We start from the raw sequence: 17,096 nt of genomic DNA on the forward strand, positions 1-17,096 counted from the left end.
AATATCACATTTCTTGCTAAAATCTAAATAAGGTGACCCATCCTGATAAATAGCAAACTATCTTCAATATGTTCCTCCTAGCAAGTATAGCCCTTTGCTATAAGCAAGTGATGGTGCATGGGAGCTGGCCTGAGTTGATTTGCGATTGCTTTGGTGATTGCCTCACATGAGGAGGGTAATTGCCTAAGTAATATAATCAGATTGGGGGTATGATATACACTAAACACCAAATTAGAAGTTTCCTGTGCACTAGCCAGCAAATTGAAGGTCTGCTTAACTGGATTTTTCGCTATACTGTACACTAGCTACCAGATTGGAAATCTCCTTGTCAGCTAGTCACCTGACTGGAGATCTGCTATACACTAGCCACTATATAATTTAGTGGAAAAAATATGCCTGGGCAGTGTCTAGCACCACCTAAGTGTCTGTATGTCCCAACCAGTGGCAATAGAGCGCCAGTGGAATTACACCCCTAATGGTTATAAATCCCCAGTGGCATTACCCCCAACCCCACTCAACAGTGGTCATAGGCACTCATTGTGGCACTACCCCACCCAGTGCTATGTTGCACCATTTAAATATTTCACACAACCCCATCTCCCTGTCAAAGCTGGATAATTGGCTGAGACAAGATCAGTTTAAAATTGAATCACGGCGACACCATCTTGCGACTGGCCACAAGATGCCATCTTGGAAATGAAATCGCAAGACGCCATTTTGTGAATGGCCGCCCCAGCGCCATTTTAGATAAACTCACAATTAAGTACATATGGTGAGATTACTATTAGCACCATGCGATTGCATCTTTCATAATTTCTCATATACACAGTAATACGCACAATTGCGTTGTTAACTAGTCGCATATTAGCGAATGCATAAGATCCTATATGAAAACACTGTTTAGTAGCTAAATGCGCACGCATCTGTCCCCAGTTAACTAGCGTTTTTATATCAAACCCCGCATACTCACACATTACATATTCACATACAAGGTTTCATAAGCTCTAAGGTATAAGATTTAAACTTGTTCATTAAGTATAAATGCTATGAAATAAAGATTGTTTGGTAACTAAGGTTTTATACATGATAAGTAAGCCGTGTTTGGTTTTGTACTGATGGGTACTCTTTCCACAGTATTCCGGTATTATCGGTGGGGAGATCGCATCATGCATTCTCAACTTATGGACCGCAGAGACTTCAAGCAACAAAATGTATATGATATGAATAACTGTTAGGATGTTGCATGTGGCGGGAATCTAGGGACCCTCAGTTGTTGGAGGCTGGGTTGTGTCTATTTGAATCAGCCTGTTAAATGCTCTGTAACAGATGTATCCCCCTTGGGAACCAACAGCATCAGCAACAAACTTCTCTATTGTGTTGTCTATTCCTGGGGGGTATAAATATGTGTGCTCCAACACTGGGTCTTTAGTCTTCGTGCTGAATGCTGATAGACGAGGGGTTTCTTGCTGATGCCTAACATCTGGTCCGGAAGCGCTGCGTATGTATACTGTACTTGGGTCTGTATAATTCATTTGCGCCGAATTGTGTCTGGATCAATAGCGTGTAACTGACTGTACTTTTACTTGAATAATACTTGTGCTTTGGAACCACAGATTCCTGGTCTTAAGTCTTTATTTACAGTATGACTGTGTACACAAATTAGCATCATCTTTAGAAGGTATAGGCAGGATATTAGAAGGTATAGGAAGGAGTGTATAGAGGTTCTGATCTGGTATCGTTAGTTGGGGGCTCGTAGTGAAGTCACTTACCTGCTCACATGGTACATATGGCTATCGATATTTCAGCAAAGGGTGGAGTGGCCACATGCAGGGTTTACCTTCAACCACTTTGTGCTGAAAGATCGCTATCCGTTTCTGTGTGAATCAAGGAAGCTGACTAGAATCCATGGAGGAAAAAGTTTGTTTTCCTCTGTTGATAGAACCTAACGTTAAAAGGGGTGCCACAGTATTGAGTAAGCAGCTGAGTCGCAGGTTTGCACACAGCAAAGACACACTTTTGCGTACGCAGCTAAAAAGTTGATATACGGTTGTGTGGTAGTCGCATTATTGTGTATGCGACTGGTCGCACAATAGCTTATACGTACTTCCGGTTGTGCTGCCACGTGTTTAAATAAAACCATTGAGGTTTACATTTTTTCAATTGTTATCAATATCTGGGTTAACTTATATTTTTCTGCACAGGAAAAAGTGTGAACAGTGAGCGTTTGTTGGTAGGGGTAACTTGTTCCCTACAGTTAGAGGTACCGTGTGACCTTTAAGGGCTAAGGGCCTGATTCAGAGCCGGACTCTCTGAATGAGCGCCCACTGTGAATCAGGGCATTTCTTTTTTTTTTGGAGCATCCTCCTGGACTCACTAGTGATGTCAGTGGGGCCGGACCTAGACGGTAGGCGTTCCCATGGGAACGCCTCTGTCTGGAAGCCCCGCCCCCGGCATGCCCACCAAAGGGGGTGTGCTGTCACTCAACATCGACAGCACGCCCCCTTTGGTGCGAGACCCAGAGCGACAGCTTGGGTGTCGTTATCTGGGTCTCGCGCATGCACCTGCATCCTCAAAGCAGCAGCGACAAGCGTGCGTCTGTCTGTTAAAGGGTGGTGTAACCCTCAAAGTGCGCTCCACAAACAATAAAAAAATTCTTCTTTTTTTTCTGTCTTTGTGAATTGTGTGGGCTGTAGCCGCACCTGCATCCTCAAAGCAGCAGCGACAAGCGTGCGTCTGTCTGTTAAAGGATTACATCAATGACAGCATCCAAGTAGGCATGTTAGACAGTCCGTACATGTACTGGCAGGAAAAAGAGGCAATTTGGAGGCCCCTGTACAAACTGGCTCTATTTTACCTGAGTTGCCCCCCCCTCCAGTGTGTACTCCGAAAGAGTGTTTAGTGCAGCCGGGAACCTTGTCAGCGAAAGGCGTAGGAGGTTGCTTCCACAAAATGTGGAGAAGATGATGTTCATAAAAATGAATTATCAACTCTTCCAGGGAGACCAGCCTCCATAACGTACAGAGGGACCTGTGGTGGTGGATTCCAGCGGGGACAAATTAATACTCTGTGAGGATGAGGATGTACACAACACTGAAGAGGGTGAGGAATCGGTGAATGAGGAGGATGAGGAGGACATCTTTCCTCCTTAGAGCCAGTTTGTGCAGGGACAGATTAATTGCCAGCTTGTTTTGTGGGGGCCCAAACGAACCAATCATTTCAGCCACAGTCATGTGGCAGACCCTGGCGCTGAAATGATTGGGTTGTTAAAGTGTGCATGTCCTGTTTATACAACATAATGGTGGGTGGGAGGGCCCAAGGACAATTCCATCTTGCACCTCTTTTTTTTCTTTGCATTATGTACTGTTTGGGGCCTAGTTTTTCAAACTGCCATCCTGTCTGCCACTGCAGTGTCACTCCTAGATGGGCCACGTGTTTGTGCCGCCCACTCGTGTCGCTTAGCATAGTCATCCAGCTACCTCGGTGCAACCTTTTGGACATAAAAACACTATTGTGAGGTGTTTAGAATAGACTGGAAATTAGTGGAAATTAAGGTTATTGAGGTTAATAATTGCATAGGAGCAGAAAAACCCACAAAATCTATGATTTTAGCTGTTTTTATGCTTTTTTAAAAAAAAATACAGATCCAAAACACAAAACCCAGAACCCAAAACACAGAAGGGTGGTATTGGCAAAACCAATCCAGATCCAAAACACGAAGAAAGATCCAAACACAAAACACGAAAAGTGGCCGGTGCACACCCCTATTTCAGGGTCATCGGACCAGTGATATTCAGTCAAATTACAAACAGATTCAAATTGTTTTAGTACAGATCTGTTCTCATACACTGAGCATCTTTACGCCATACAGCTTGAGACGCCCGTCGCGACTGAAACTCATAAGATTCTCAGGAATCATTACATTTTGCATCTTAGTCGCATCACAAACACAGCGAAAAGCCACTCATACGACCTTATTCAGAGCCGCTCGCTTGCAAAAAGGGACCGGGTATGCAAATCAAGCGCTCGCTCTTTGCGCTGTAAGGACGCCCTGTATGTCTTAGTGAGCGACGACAGCATACGCTGGACTATAAAACCTCCCACCTGTCACTCGCAGCACACGTCATTTCCGGGAAGTGTCTGATTAATTGTGAACATCGAGGGCCAACAGAGCTGCTCGCAGCACTTGGGGTTGACCTAACCTACCCCAAGCACTGTGAGCAGTTTAGGCTAAAAGACAACCAAGTCACGTGTGCAATGACGCTACTTTGCTAATTATGCACACCCATTAAACGCCGCTCTGGTGGTCAGACATGCCTGCGTTCGCACAACCACTCTCCCGTTCACAAGCACCTTCCCCTGCTACCACCCACAAACGGCGCAATCTGTCACTCAAAGTAGCATCCTGTCTGTGTACTAGGAGCGCTCGATAATACATCGCAGATGCTAGTTTGCGCATGCGCACTGCGACTTAGACGCATGCGCAGATGTGCGAAAATCACTTCTAATGAGCGAGCGCAGCTTAGCGAGCGGCTCTGAATGAGGTCCATAGTGTACTAGAGATACTAGGCTGTGACTTTAACTGCACAAGAATTGGTTTGATACACGTACAAAGTCGCAGATAAATCACAATGGAACTTGCTCGCATTCAGACCCAGTCGCAAACCCCAATGATCAGTGGACGCTAGCAATGTTGCATCAAATAATTTTAATTATGCGAATAAGAGGCACATTTTGAATGAAAAAGAAGCCTGACGCGCCCTTCTAGAGTGTCAGTGTAGCTACAGATCTTTATATAATCTGCAATATGAATGAATGGATATATAAAGCAGAACAGGACCCAGAACATTTTCTATGCCACAACACTCATTTAACCAATTCTTTACCCATTCCACTTGTACGGGTTTTGGCTTCTGAATTAATTTTCTGTGGGACACAATATCACATTTCTTGCTAAAATCTAAATAAGGTGACCCATCCTGATAAATAGCAAACTATCTTCAATATGTTCCTCCTAGCAAGTATAGCCCTTTGCTATAAGCAAGTGATGGAGCATGGGAGCTGGCCTGAGTTGATTTGCGATTGCTTTGGTGCTTGCCTCACATGAGGAGGGTAATTGCCTAAGTAATATAATCAGATTGGGGGTATGATATACACTAAACACCAAATTAGAAGTTTCCTGTGCACTAGCCAGCAAATTGAAGGTCTGCTTAACTGGATTTTTCGCTATACTGTACACTAGCTACCAGATTGGAAATCTCCTTGTCAGCTAGTCACCTGACTGGAGATCTGCTATACACTAGCCACTATATAATTTAGTGGAAAAAATATGCCTGGGCAGTGTCTAGCACCACCTAAGTGTCTGTATGTCCCAACCAGTGGCAATAGAGCGCCAGTGGAATTACACCCCTAATGGTTATAAATCCCCAGTGGCATTACCCCCAACCCCACTCAACAGTGGTCATAGGCACTCATTGTGGCACTACCCCACCCAGTGCTATGTTGCACCATTTAAATATTTCACACAACCCCATCTCCCTGTCAAAGCTGGATAATTGGCTGAGACAAGATCAGTTTAAAATTGAATCACGGCGACACCATCTTGCGACTGGCCACAAGATGCCATCTTGGAAATGAAATCGCAAGACGCCATTTTGTGAATGGCCGCCCCAGCGCCATTTTAGATAAACTCACAATTAAGTACATATGGTGAGATTACTATTAGCACCATGCGATTGCATCTTTCATAATTTCTCATATACACAGTAATACGCACAATTGCGTTGTTAACTAGTCGCATATTAGCGAATGCATAAGATCCTATATGAAAACACTGTTTAGTAGCTAAATGCGCACGCATCTGTCCCCAGTTAACTAGCATTTTTATATCAAACCCCGCATACTCACACATTACATATTCACATACAAGGTTTCATAAGCTCTAAGGTATAAGATTTAAACTTGTTCATTAAGTATAAATGCTATGAAATAAAGATTGTTTGGTAACTAAGGTTTTATACATGATAAGTAAGCCGTGTTTGGATTTGTACTGATGGGTACTCTTTCCACAGTATTCCGGTATTATCGGTGGGGAGATCGCATCATGCATTCTCAACTTATGGACCGCAGAGACTTCAAGCAACAAAATGTATATGATATGAATAACTGTTAGGATGTTGCATGTGGCGGGAATCTAGGGACCCTCAGTTGTTGGAGGCTGGGTTGTGTCTATTTGAATCAGCCTGTTAAATGCTCTGTAACAGATGTATCCCCCTTGGGAACCAACAGCATCAGCAACAAACTTCTCTATTGTGTTGTCTATTCCTGGGGGGTATAAATATGTGTGCTCCAACACTGGGTCTTTAGTCTTCGTGCTGAATGCTGATAGACGAGGGGTTTCTTGCTGATGCCTAACATCTGGTCCGGAAGCGCTGCGTATGTATACTGTACTTGGGTCTGTATAATTCATTTGCGCCGAATTGTGTCTGGATCAATAGCGTGTAACTGACTGTACTTTTACTTGAATAATACTTATGCTTTGGAACCACAGATTCCAGGTCTTAAGTCTTTATTTACAGTATGACTGTGTACGCAAATTAGCATCATCTTTAGAAGGTATAAGCAGGATATTAGAAGGTATAGGAAGGAGTGTATAGAGGTTCTGATCTGGTATCGTTAGTTGGGGGCTCGTAGTGAAGTCACTTACCTGCTCACATGGTACATATGGCTATCGATATTTCAGCAAAGGGTGGAGTGGCCACATGCAGGGTTTACCTTCAACCACTTTGTGCTGAAAGATCGCTATCCGTTTCTGTATGAATCAAGGAAGTTGACTAGAATCCATGGAGGAAAAAGTTTGTTTTCCTCTGTTGATAGAACCTAACGTTTAAAGGGGTGCCACAGTATTGAGTAAGCAGCTGAGTCGCAGGTTTGCACACAGCAAAGACACACTTTTGCGTACGCAGCTAAAAAGTTGTTATACAGTTGTGTCGTAGTCGCATTATTGTGTATGCGACTGGTCGCACAATAGCTTATACGTACTTCCGGTTGTGCTGCCACGTGTTTAAATAAAACCATTGAGGTTTACATTTTTTCAATTGTTATCAATATCTGGGTTAACTTATATTTTTCTGCACAGGAAAAAGTGTGAACAGTGAGCGTTTGTTGGTAGGGGTAACTTGTTCCCTACAGTTAGAGGTACCGTGTGACCTTTAAGGGCTAAGGGCCTGATTCAGAGCCGGACACTCTGAACGAGCGCCCACTGTGAATCAGGGCATTTCTTTTTTTTTTTTGGAGCATCCTCCTGGACTCACTAGTGATGTCAGTGGGGCCGGACCTAGATGGTAGGCGTTCCCATGGGAACACCTCTGTCTGGAAGCCCCGCCCCCAGCATGCCCACCAAAGGGGGTGTGCTGTCACTCAACATCGACAGCACGCCCCCTTTGGTGCGAGACCCGGAGCGACAGCTTGGGTGTCGTTATCTGGGTCTCGCGCATGCGCACGATGGAGCTCCCTCCGTCGTGCACATGCACACTAGAGCACCATCGACCCACTTGCGAGCACTCAGCGCTCGCGAGCGGGTCTGAATCAGGCCCTAAGTGCTAGTCGCTCGGTAAGCAGCTTTACCGTTCTATACACAGTAGCAGGTGTACATGTTGTCTTTGTTGTAGAGAGGTGCGTGGAAGTAGCCGACATACAAACTTCCATAGGTGTGGAAGTTGCCTTACTAAATCTTATCCGGGTGTGCAAGTTGCCTTTTTCAAATCTTATCCAGGTGTGTGGGCGCCACCGACTTAAATCGTCCACAGGTAAGTGAAAGTATCTTGATTGTTTTTCACCAGTTTAAATCTTTATTGAAAAGCGTAGGATTTTGTCTCAGAATGGGAGCCGCGCAAACAGTAGAGATGTTAGACAATGATGTGCTGCTAATGGAGGCGCCGATCGGATCAGCTCGTCGTATTATGCATACAAAGTACGGTACTTATGCGATAAGGTATTGTGATGTATGGTTTAAAATGATGATGAAGAGTGTTAGACCGTTTCCCAGAATTGGTAGTTTTGATAAAAATGTATTAGATAATATCCAGGATCACATCAGTCTGATGCGCTCCCAAGAGAAAAAGGTTAAATATTCTGAAAGTTTAAAACTGTGGCAGCATGAAGGGGATGTGTGGCTTAAGAATGTGCAAGCGACGCAAACTAGCGTCGTGAGCACATTGCCAGAGAATACATCCGCGACGCTAAATTGCAATATGGTGCGCACATGCGGCATGGTAGCGTTGTGGAGAGTATTGCCAGCAGTTCACGCTCACCTCCTCCACCTTAAGTGGATGGAGGTGCAAGTACAGTTACCAAAAATACTCATAAAAATGTAACAAGCAATTTGTACCCTCTCTTAAGCAACCATAAGGACAATGTTTATGATGTGGATGATGAGCCTATTGTAATGTCTGCCATTTCCCATGCTGTGCAAATGATAGATGGTGCATCACCACAATCACGAGTGGTGCCGCCATCTCCATCGGTAACAGCAAGGGAAGTGTTAACACCCTCTGCACCCGTAGAGGAAGTTGTTCATAACATACGCAGCAGCAGATTAAACCCCCAGCCAGGTAACCAGGTCAAAGGTAGCAGCGCTACTGGTCTGCATCCCATTCGGACAATAACCATTCCAAATGGAAATGCAGATGCGAACGGTGTAGTGCCCACAAGGGAAGTAGTAATGCATTGTCCTTGGACAAGAAGAGCAGAACTAAATTCCATCATAAATGATTTCCCGGATCAAAAAAAAGGAACTAGCCAAATGTCAAAGATTTTTGAGAAATTTGGGTAGTTCACATGAGCCCACTAATAAAGATTGGCGTGTGGTGTTAAGGGCCTGTCTACCACGCAATACCGACGTGACAAAATTTATCACGGATTGTGTATTGGATGGTGACGTTCCCTTAACAGACCAAGTAAACCAAGGTAACAATTCCCGCATTGTAACTCAATTGGGTATATATTTTCCAGTAATAGTTAACTGGAACAAATTTTTTCACCATTAAGCAAAAGGAGAGTGAATCTGCAGAAGATTATTGGGAGCCGGGCACTGCAGGCTATCACCCAGTACACTGGGATAGAAGATATTAAAGATAGCACTCACCACAGGGGAATGATAGTCACGGTAGTAGTGGACGGTCTGAAAGAGAGTTTAAAAACCCGGGTTCAGACCTCACAGCCTAGCTGGCGGGGACTCACAATAGATACCCTCATAGAAACCGCCATCGAACATGATAAAAACATCTCAAAGAACAGAGAAGCCCAGAGCGAAAAACTAATGGCTGTCAATACCCAATCTCTGGAGGGAATGACGGTAACATCACAGCCAACAGACACACTTGCACCTCCACACACACTTACATCTGAACAAGTATATGACCTCACTAACCCTACGCAACAACAATCACAGCTCTATCCCACTAACCAGATACAACCACAGGTCCCATACTACTCACAAACTTCATATCCCCCACAATACCCTTACCCTCCCTATCCTTACCCATACCCACCACCTTTACCCTCTGCTCAAACCTCACAACAACACATGTTTTCACCCGATCCATGAACATGTTTTAACTGTAAACAAACAGGACACTTAAGTAGAAACTGTACAGTAAAAAGAGTAGGAACCACAAGTCAGGGAAGACCTGGATATCCCCATAAGGGATATGCACAGAGACCAGCAAATGTCCAGCAGGCACCAGCTCCAATTGTGGCCTTAAATGCTTTATTGGAGAATGGTAGCAAACGCTAGGGGTCAGGTCATACCTGTAGTCTACAGATAGTCAGGTTAACGGGAAGTACTAGGGAAGAACCGGTCATGATGGTTGATGTAGCTGGTACTGAATATCCTTTTCTTGTAGACACAGAGGCGACCAGGTCAGTGATAAAATCTCCCGTTAATTTACAGGTGACCAACGAGACAGTACCAACAATGGGTGTAACAAGTAAAGTGGAACATTATCCTTTAACAAGTCCACAGAGGTTACTATTGGGCCGTTGCATACCAGGCATTCTTTCCTTCTGGCTGCTGCAGCTCCTACTAACTTACTGGGTAGAGACTTGTTATGTAAGATGGGATGTGTTATATACTGCACCCCTGATGGTGTATTTTTAGATATCCCAGAGAGAGTTGCACATGAGGTGCGGGATATATTGAATACTCCCCAAAGGATAATGTATCACTCTACAAGTTTAAATGAAAATCCATCCCAGGTAGATGAAATGTTGTCCCAAATTCCAGATTCCCTTTGGACTAAGGATGGACAGGACACTGGATTAATGGCAAACGTAAGCCCTGTAATGGTAAATTTAAAAAGTGGTAGGCAAGCTCCAAAAATTCCCCAGTACCCACAGGAGGTAGAATTAGGGGTTTTTCCAATAATTGAGTGAATATTGCAAAAGGGAATTTTACTTTGTACAGCTAGTATAGCCAACAGTCCCATTTTTCCAGTGAAAAGGAGTGGTGGGAGGGGTTATAGGCTGGTACAAGACCTTAGAGGTGTTAATAAAGTGGTAGAGAGCCAATTCCCTGTAGTACCAAATCCAGCTGTGATTCTGATGCAAATCCCACCAAATGCAACCCATTTCACTGTCATTTACCTCTGTTCTGCTTTCTTCTCTGTGCCTCTCCACCCTGACTGTCAGTATCTATTCGCATTTACATACAGAGGTTTACAATACACATTGACACGGTTACCCCAAGGTTTCATAGACAGCCCCAGTATCTTCTCCCAGGCATTGCACGACTGTTTACAATCTTTTCAACCTGCTAATGGATCTGTTCTAATTCAATATGTGGATGATTTATTGCTATGTTCTGATTCGCTTATGTCTGTTTAAATGATACTAACTTTTGTTACTTCATTTCTCGCATACAGGACACAAAGTGGCTAAGGACAAACTACAGCCGTGCCAATCCAGAGTAACATATTTGGGACACTGCCTAACCCAGGGTTTACGACATCTTACAACACATAGAATCCAGGCCATACAAAACATGACACTGCCACAGAATCAACAGCAAATTCGTACCTTCTTGGGAATGTGTGGATACTGTAGAATGTGGATGCCAGGTTTTTCTATTTTGGCCTTACCTTTACAGGAATTAGTCTCTTCCTCAAAGCCCGATTGTGTTGTACACACAGAGGAATGAGAGCAGGCTTTCCTTAATCTTAAGGATAGTCTGACAAAAGCTCCTGGATTGGGAATACCTGATTATGAAAAACCTTTTGATTTGTATTGTATGGAAGCCGATGGTTGTGCTGCAGGTGTCCTTACACAAAAACATGGTGATGCCAGTAGGCCCGTAGCATACTACAGTGCCAAATTGGACACTGTGGCAAGATCACTCCCCACCTGTTTGAGAAGTGTAGCAGCTACCGCTCTATTGGTGAGTAAAAGTGAGGACATAGTATTGGGTCATGATATGATTGTCTACACTCCTCATGCTGTATCTGCTCTGTTGAATTCAGCTCAAACCAGACACGTCTCTTCAGCGAGGTTTACCAAATGGGAACTAGCACTAATTGCACCCCCAAACATTACTGTTAAACGTTGCAGCACGCTGAATCCAGCAACGTATTTACCATATGTACAACATGATGTACAAAGGGTGGAAGGAAAGGAGTTGCTGGTGGGAGGTGAGTTCAGCAGACATAATGATACGCATGATTGTATGACATATCTGAATCAGACCTTTACTGCTAGACCTGACATATATGACACATCTTTAGAGAATGTGGATGTGACTTTTTATATGGATGGGAGTTGTCACAGGTGCATTATGTACAGGTTATGCTGTTGTAAATGACACAGACATCATAGAAGCTAAGCCTCTTGGTCCTCCTCACTCAGCCCAGGTGGCAGAGTTAGTAGCACTAACTAGAGCGTGTGAACTGGCAGCAGGCAAATCTGCTAACATTTACACTGACTCGAGGTATGTGTTCGGGGTGGTGCACGATTTTGGGGCTCTATGGCGTCTGAGAAATTTTATGACAGCAGCAGGCACACCAGTTGCACATTCCCGACACATAAAACATCTTTTAGAAGCAGTCCAACTGCCCAAAGCGGTGGCAGTAATTAAATGTAAAGCACATACATGTGAGGATGAACCGGTGTCACTGGGCAACAACAGAGCCAATGAAGCTGCAAAATGGGCAGCAGGGTTAAAAACTGAAAAAATTATGTCTTTCCAAACAATTGATATGCTGAAATTAATTGAGATGCAAAATTTTTGTTCAATTCAGGAAAGATCCATTTGGAAGTCCAAGGGATGTGGGCAAGAGTCCTCCGGGCTCTGGAGGGATGGACAAGGTAAGCCAGTAGCCCCCAAGTCATATTACCCCAGCCTGGCTGAGGCAGCACACGGTCTGACTCATCTGGGAAAACAAGGTATGTGCAAGTTGGTGAGAGCATACTGGTGTGCACCAGGTTTTTCTTCACAAGCAGAAAAGATAGCAATGTCCTGTCTGACCTGCTTGAGGAAGAACATAGGGAAAGCGATCCCTACCGAACCGTCCCACATTCCACCGACTGATGGACCTTTCCTGGTGATAGAAAATCTATTTCATCCAATTACCACCCTGCAGGAACCTTAAGTATGTATTAGTGTGCACTGACGTATTTTCTAACTGGGTGCGTACCCAGCGGCCACTAATACTGCTGCGTTTACTGCCAAGAAAATAGTTCAGGAATTTGTATGCAGGTATGGTATCCCTAAAATCATTGAGAGTGACAGGGGTACTCATTTCACAGGTGATGTTTTTCAAAATATGTGTAAGCTGATGGGTATTAATAGCCGACTTCATACCCCCTACCGACCGCAAGCCAGTGCCAAGGTAGAGAGGATGAAAGGGACTATTAAAAATAAGTTAAGTAAAATCATGGCAGAGACTGGACTAGGATGGCCAGGAGCGTTGCCTTTGGTCCTACATAGCATAAGCACCACTCCTAGACCCCCTCTAAATCTGTCCCCAATTGAAATACTGTTTGGTAGACAACCTCATTTGATTATAAGTCCACAGGAAGACCTGAAGGGTAATAATGAGGTAACTGTAAAGTATCTTATATCAATGAGTAAGCAGTTAAATCAACAGCAGCAGAAACTGAAATTGTTGTCTAATGATATGCCTGAAACTAACTGTCATGATGTTGAACCAGGAGAATATGTTATGATCAGAAATTTCTTGCGTTCAGGTTGTTTGACTGATCATTGGGAAGGTCCGTACCAGGTGCTGCTGACAAGTACTACATCTTTGAAGGTGGCCGAGAGAGATACCTGGGTCCATTCCACTCACTGCAAAAAGGTCAATCAATCGGTGGAGAAACAAGTCGGAGACAAGGCTGATAGTGTGGACCTGTCGCTCGCGAGCTTGTTCCGGGAGGATTGAAAAGGTTGTAGTGAGATACCTGAACTAAAAGAAACTTGCAGGTCTTGTTGTGACAATGGACGGGCCTGCTGTGTTCATTTTCATATTCTCTTTTAGAATGTTCACCATCTTGGTCGGTTCCGGAATATCCAGTGTCTGTGATGGGAGACCGATCGAGGAAATGGGAGCTGATGGCAGTGCTGATGGAGTGGAGTCAGGAGGAGTGCAATGCCAATCTGGGGAGTGTCTGACCAATCTTAGTACTGTTATTGTTAAGAGAGCTGTCATTCCGGATACTCGGGGACGGTGTGGAGGTTTATCGTCTGAAGATTCCTGTATTTGTGAGCTACTATATTTGGGTCCCTAGTTGATGAGAACTGTATCCAACGGTGCCAACCTAAATATAACCTGTACTGGGGTGGGTTTCCTTTAGAGGATTATCATAGCATGGTAGGCAGTGTTAAATCAAACTGATTGCTGGGTGTGTTCACATGTGCCACAGGGACAGCATAATGTAGGGTTGGTGCCATTTCCGCTGAATATCACGGAAATTTTAGAATTACAGAAAGGGAAAACATTGGATGGAAAGTTCCTCTCATCCAAACCACCTCATTTCAAACTCTATCAATTCCAAGTAGATAGATCACTTTTGTGTTTAAACATAACCAACCCCAATAAACCCAGGAGTTGGGAAGTGACGGGGAATAATCAGACGATGACCTTCTCACAAAGAGCTGATAATGAGCCCATAAACCATGATCTGTTACGCTCAATTAAATCTGGTGGGAAACATTTTAGGTATCGGTATACATTGAGTTCCACCAAAGAAATTATTGGTAAGGTGCCAAATGGTTATTGTGCTAAAATAATACAGCCAGAAACTTGCATGTACCAGATGGAAGACCCAGAAATAGGATTGTTTGCAAGGGAAATGTGCTTAAAGATAGTGATGCATACCATTCCTTATGTTCTCCCTGATAATGTATATTTCATATGTGGAAGAAAAGCATATAAATGGCTCTCCCCGAGTTCCAAAGGTTTGTGTTACCTGGGAAGAGTAGTCCCAGAAGTTATGACCCTCACACATGTTGAAATGCTTGGTATACATGAAAACACACCGTCACCATATCTTCACACACAATATGAACACATAGGCAAAAGAAATATGATACCTGGTGACGTGCATAAAGCCACTCAGTTAATCAGTGAGACAACTTGCTTTCAAGTTTTAGTCACACTGGATCCCACCAGGATTGCTCAGGGTACATTAAATTTTAGGTATATTCAGGAACTTGCTAAATTGATAGATAATATCACCGAGATGTACGATGACACATTCAGGTATACAGGGAAAGAATTGCAAGCGTACAAGAAAAAACTGGTGCAACACAGGCTAGTGTTGAATTATTTAACTACTGTAACTGGAGCATATTGCGTAACGTTAGCCACCCAGTTCGGAGTAAAATGTTGCACCTATGTCACCAATGATACCAATGACCCTAAGTAGGTGATAGACCGAAAGATGGATGAAATTCTGCAGCTAAAATGGGAGTTTCGTAAGAACCATAATGCTTCAGTGGCTGAAGTAGGGAAAAAGATAGAAGGATGGTTTCATGGCTGAACCCAGTAAAATGGTTCTCGGGTCTAGGGGAATGGGTCCAGGAAGTGATTGCTAGCATAGGCAAATTCTTGATCCTTATTCTAATTGTCATCATAATAATTGGCATATGCGTCCGGTGTGTTCCTATTGTGTTGAAGTGTGGAAAATTTAAAAATAGAGTAAAACGAAAGAACAAAACTATGATGGTGGTCAGTAATGACAAAATGAATACCGTGGTAAATATAGAACTGCATTACAACCCTGAACTAGGAAATACCATCATTTGATGTATTATATTTAGACGTACATAGAATGTATTATTGAAATGTTATTTTTAGAACACCACAGATAATGTAAAGTCTCAATTCCCCTCCAAGACTGCCTTTATAAGACTGGTGCATTCCCAAACCTTTCACATGATCTTCCAAGATCCGCGGTGTGCGTATAATAGTAGTTTTATGTCCCCACCCAGAGACACATTATTGATGGATTAAGAACCACCTTGTGCCATCCCACAATAACAGTAAATAATATGTAAATGTAAGCCTAAATTAAATTCAAAGAGTAGATTGTGATAGCATGTTGTTTGCTATCAATGGGTGGACTGTCGAAGCTGGATAATTGGCTGAGACAAGATCAGTTTAAAATTGAATCGTGGCGACGCCATCTTGCGACTGGCCTCAAGACGCCATTTTGCGAATGGCCGCCCCAGCGCCATTTTAGATAAACTCACAATTAAGTACATATGATGAGATTACTATTAGCACCATGCGATTGCATCTTTCATCATTTCTCATATACACAGTAATACGCACAATAGCGCTGTTAACTAGTAACTTGTAACTAGTCGCATATTAGTGAATGCATAAGATCCTATATGAAAACACTGTTTAGTAGCTAAATGCGCACGCATCTGTCCCCAGTTAACTAGCGTTTTTATATCAAACCCCGCATACTCACACATTACATATTCACATACAAGGTTTCATAAGCTCTAAGGTATAAGATGTAAACTTGTTCATTAAGTATAAATGCTATGAAATAAAGATTGTGTATTAACTAAGGTTTTATACATGATAAGTAAGCCGTGTTTGGATTTGTACTGATGGGTACTCTTTCCACAGTATTCCGGTATTATCGGTGGGGAGATCGCATCATGCATTCTCAACTTATGGATCGCAGAGACTTCAAGCAACAAAATGTATATGATATGAATAACTGTTAGGATGTTGCATGTGGCGGGAATCTAGGGACCCTCAGTTGTTGGAGGCTGGGTTGTGTCTATTTGAATCAGCCTGTTAAATGCTCTGTAACAGGTGTATCCCCCTTGGGAACCAATAGCATCAGCAATAAACTTCTCTATTGTGTTGTCTATTCCTGGGGGGTATAAATACATGTGCTCCAACACTGGGTCTTTAGTCTTCGTGCTGAATGCTGATAGACGAGGGGTTTCTTGCTGATGCCTAACATCTGGTCCGGAAGCGCTGCATATGTATACTGTACTTGGGTCTGTATAATTCCTTTGCGCTGAATTGTGTCTGGATCAATAGCGTGTAACTGACTGTACTTTTACTTGAATAATACTTGTGCTTTGGAACCACAGATTCCAGGTCTTAAGTCTTTATTTACAGTATGAATGCATACGCAAATTAGCGTCATCTTTAGAAGGTATAGGCAGGATATTAGAAGGTATAGGAAGGAGTGTATAGAGGTTCTGATCCGGTATTGTTACCCCCCAGTGGCAATACATTTTTATGGGGCATTAACTCCACACGCACACATATACACACACACAACTTTGGTGCCTAAAGCTCTCTCCCTGTGTCATTGTCCTTCCCTCTCACCATCACAGTGGAGTCTGTGTCAGAAGGGACTGAAGTCCAGGCCCACTGCTGCAGCTGATCTCCGCACTCACAGAGATCAGTGTCATAGTGCACTTTTGCTATTGCACAGCAATCTGGTGGCACAAAATTGGCAATGAAAACTCTTCATCACTGACGGGGGCTGCACATGCAGGAGGAAATTTCTGCTTAAAATGCTGGGGGATGGAGGAGGCATGGTCACATGCAACCATGCAATATAAAGCC

Source organism: Taudactylus pleione, unplaced genomic scaffold (genome assembly GCF_031769625.1).
Source record: "Taudactylus pleione unplaced genomic scaffold, aTauple2 ptg001123l, whole genome shotgun sequence".
In the NCBI taxonomy this organism is placed as follows: Eukaryota; Metazoa; Chordata; class Amphibia; order Anura; family Myobatrachidae; genus Taudactylus; species Taudactylus pleione.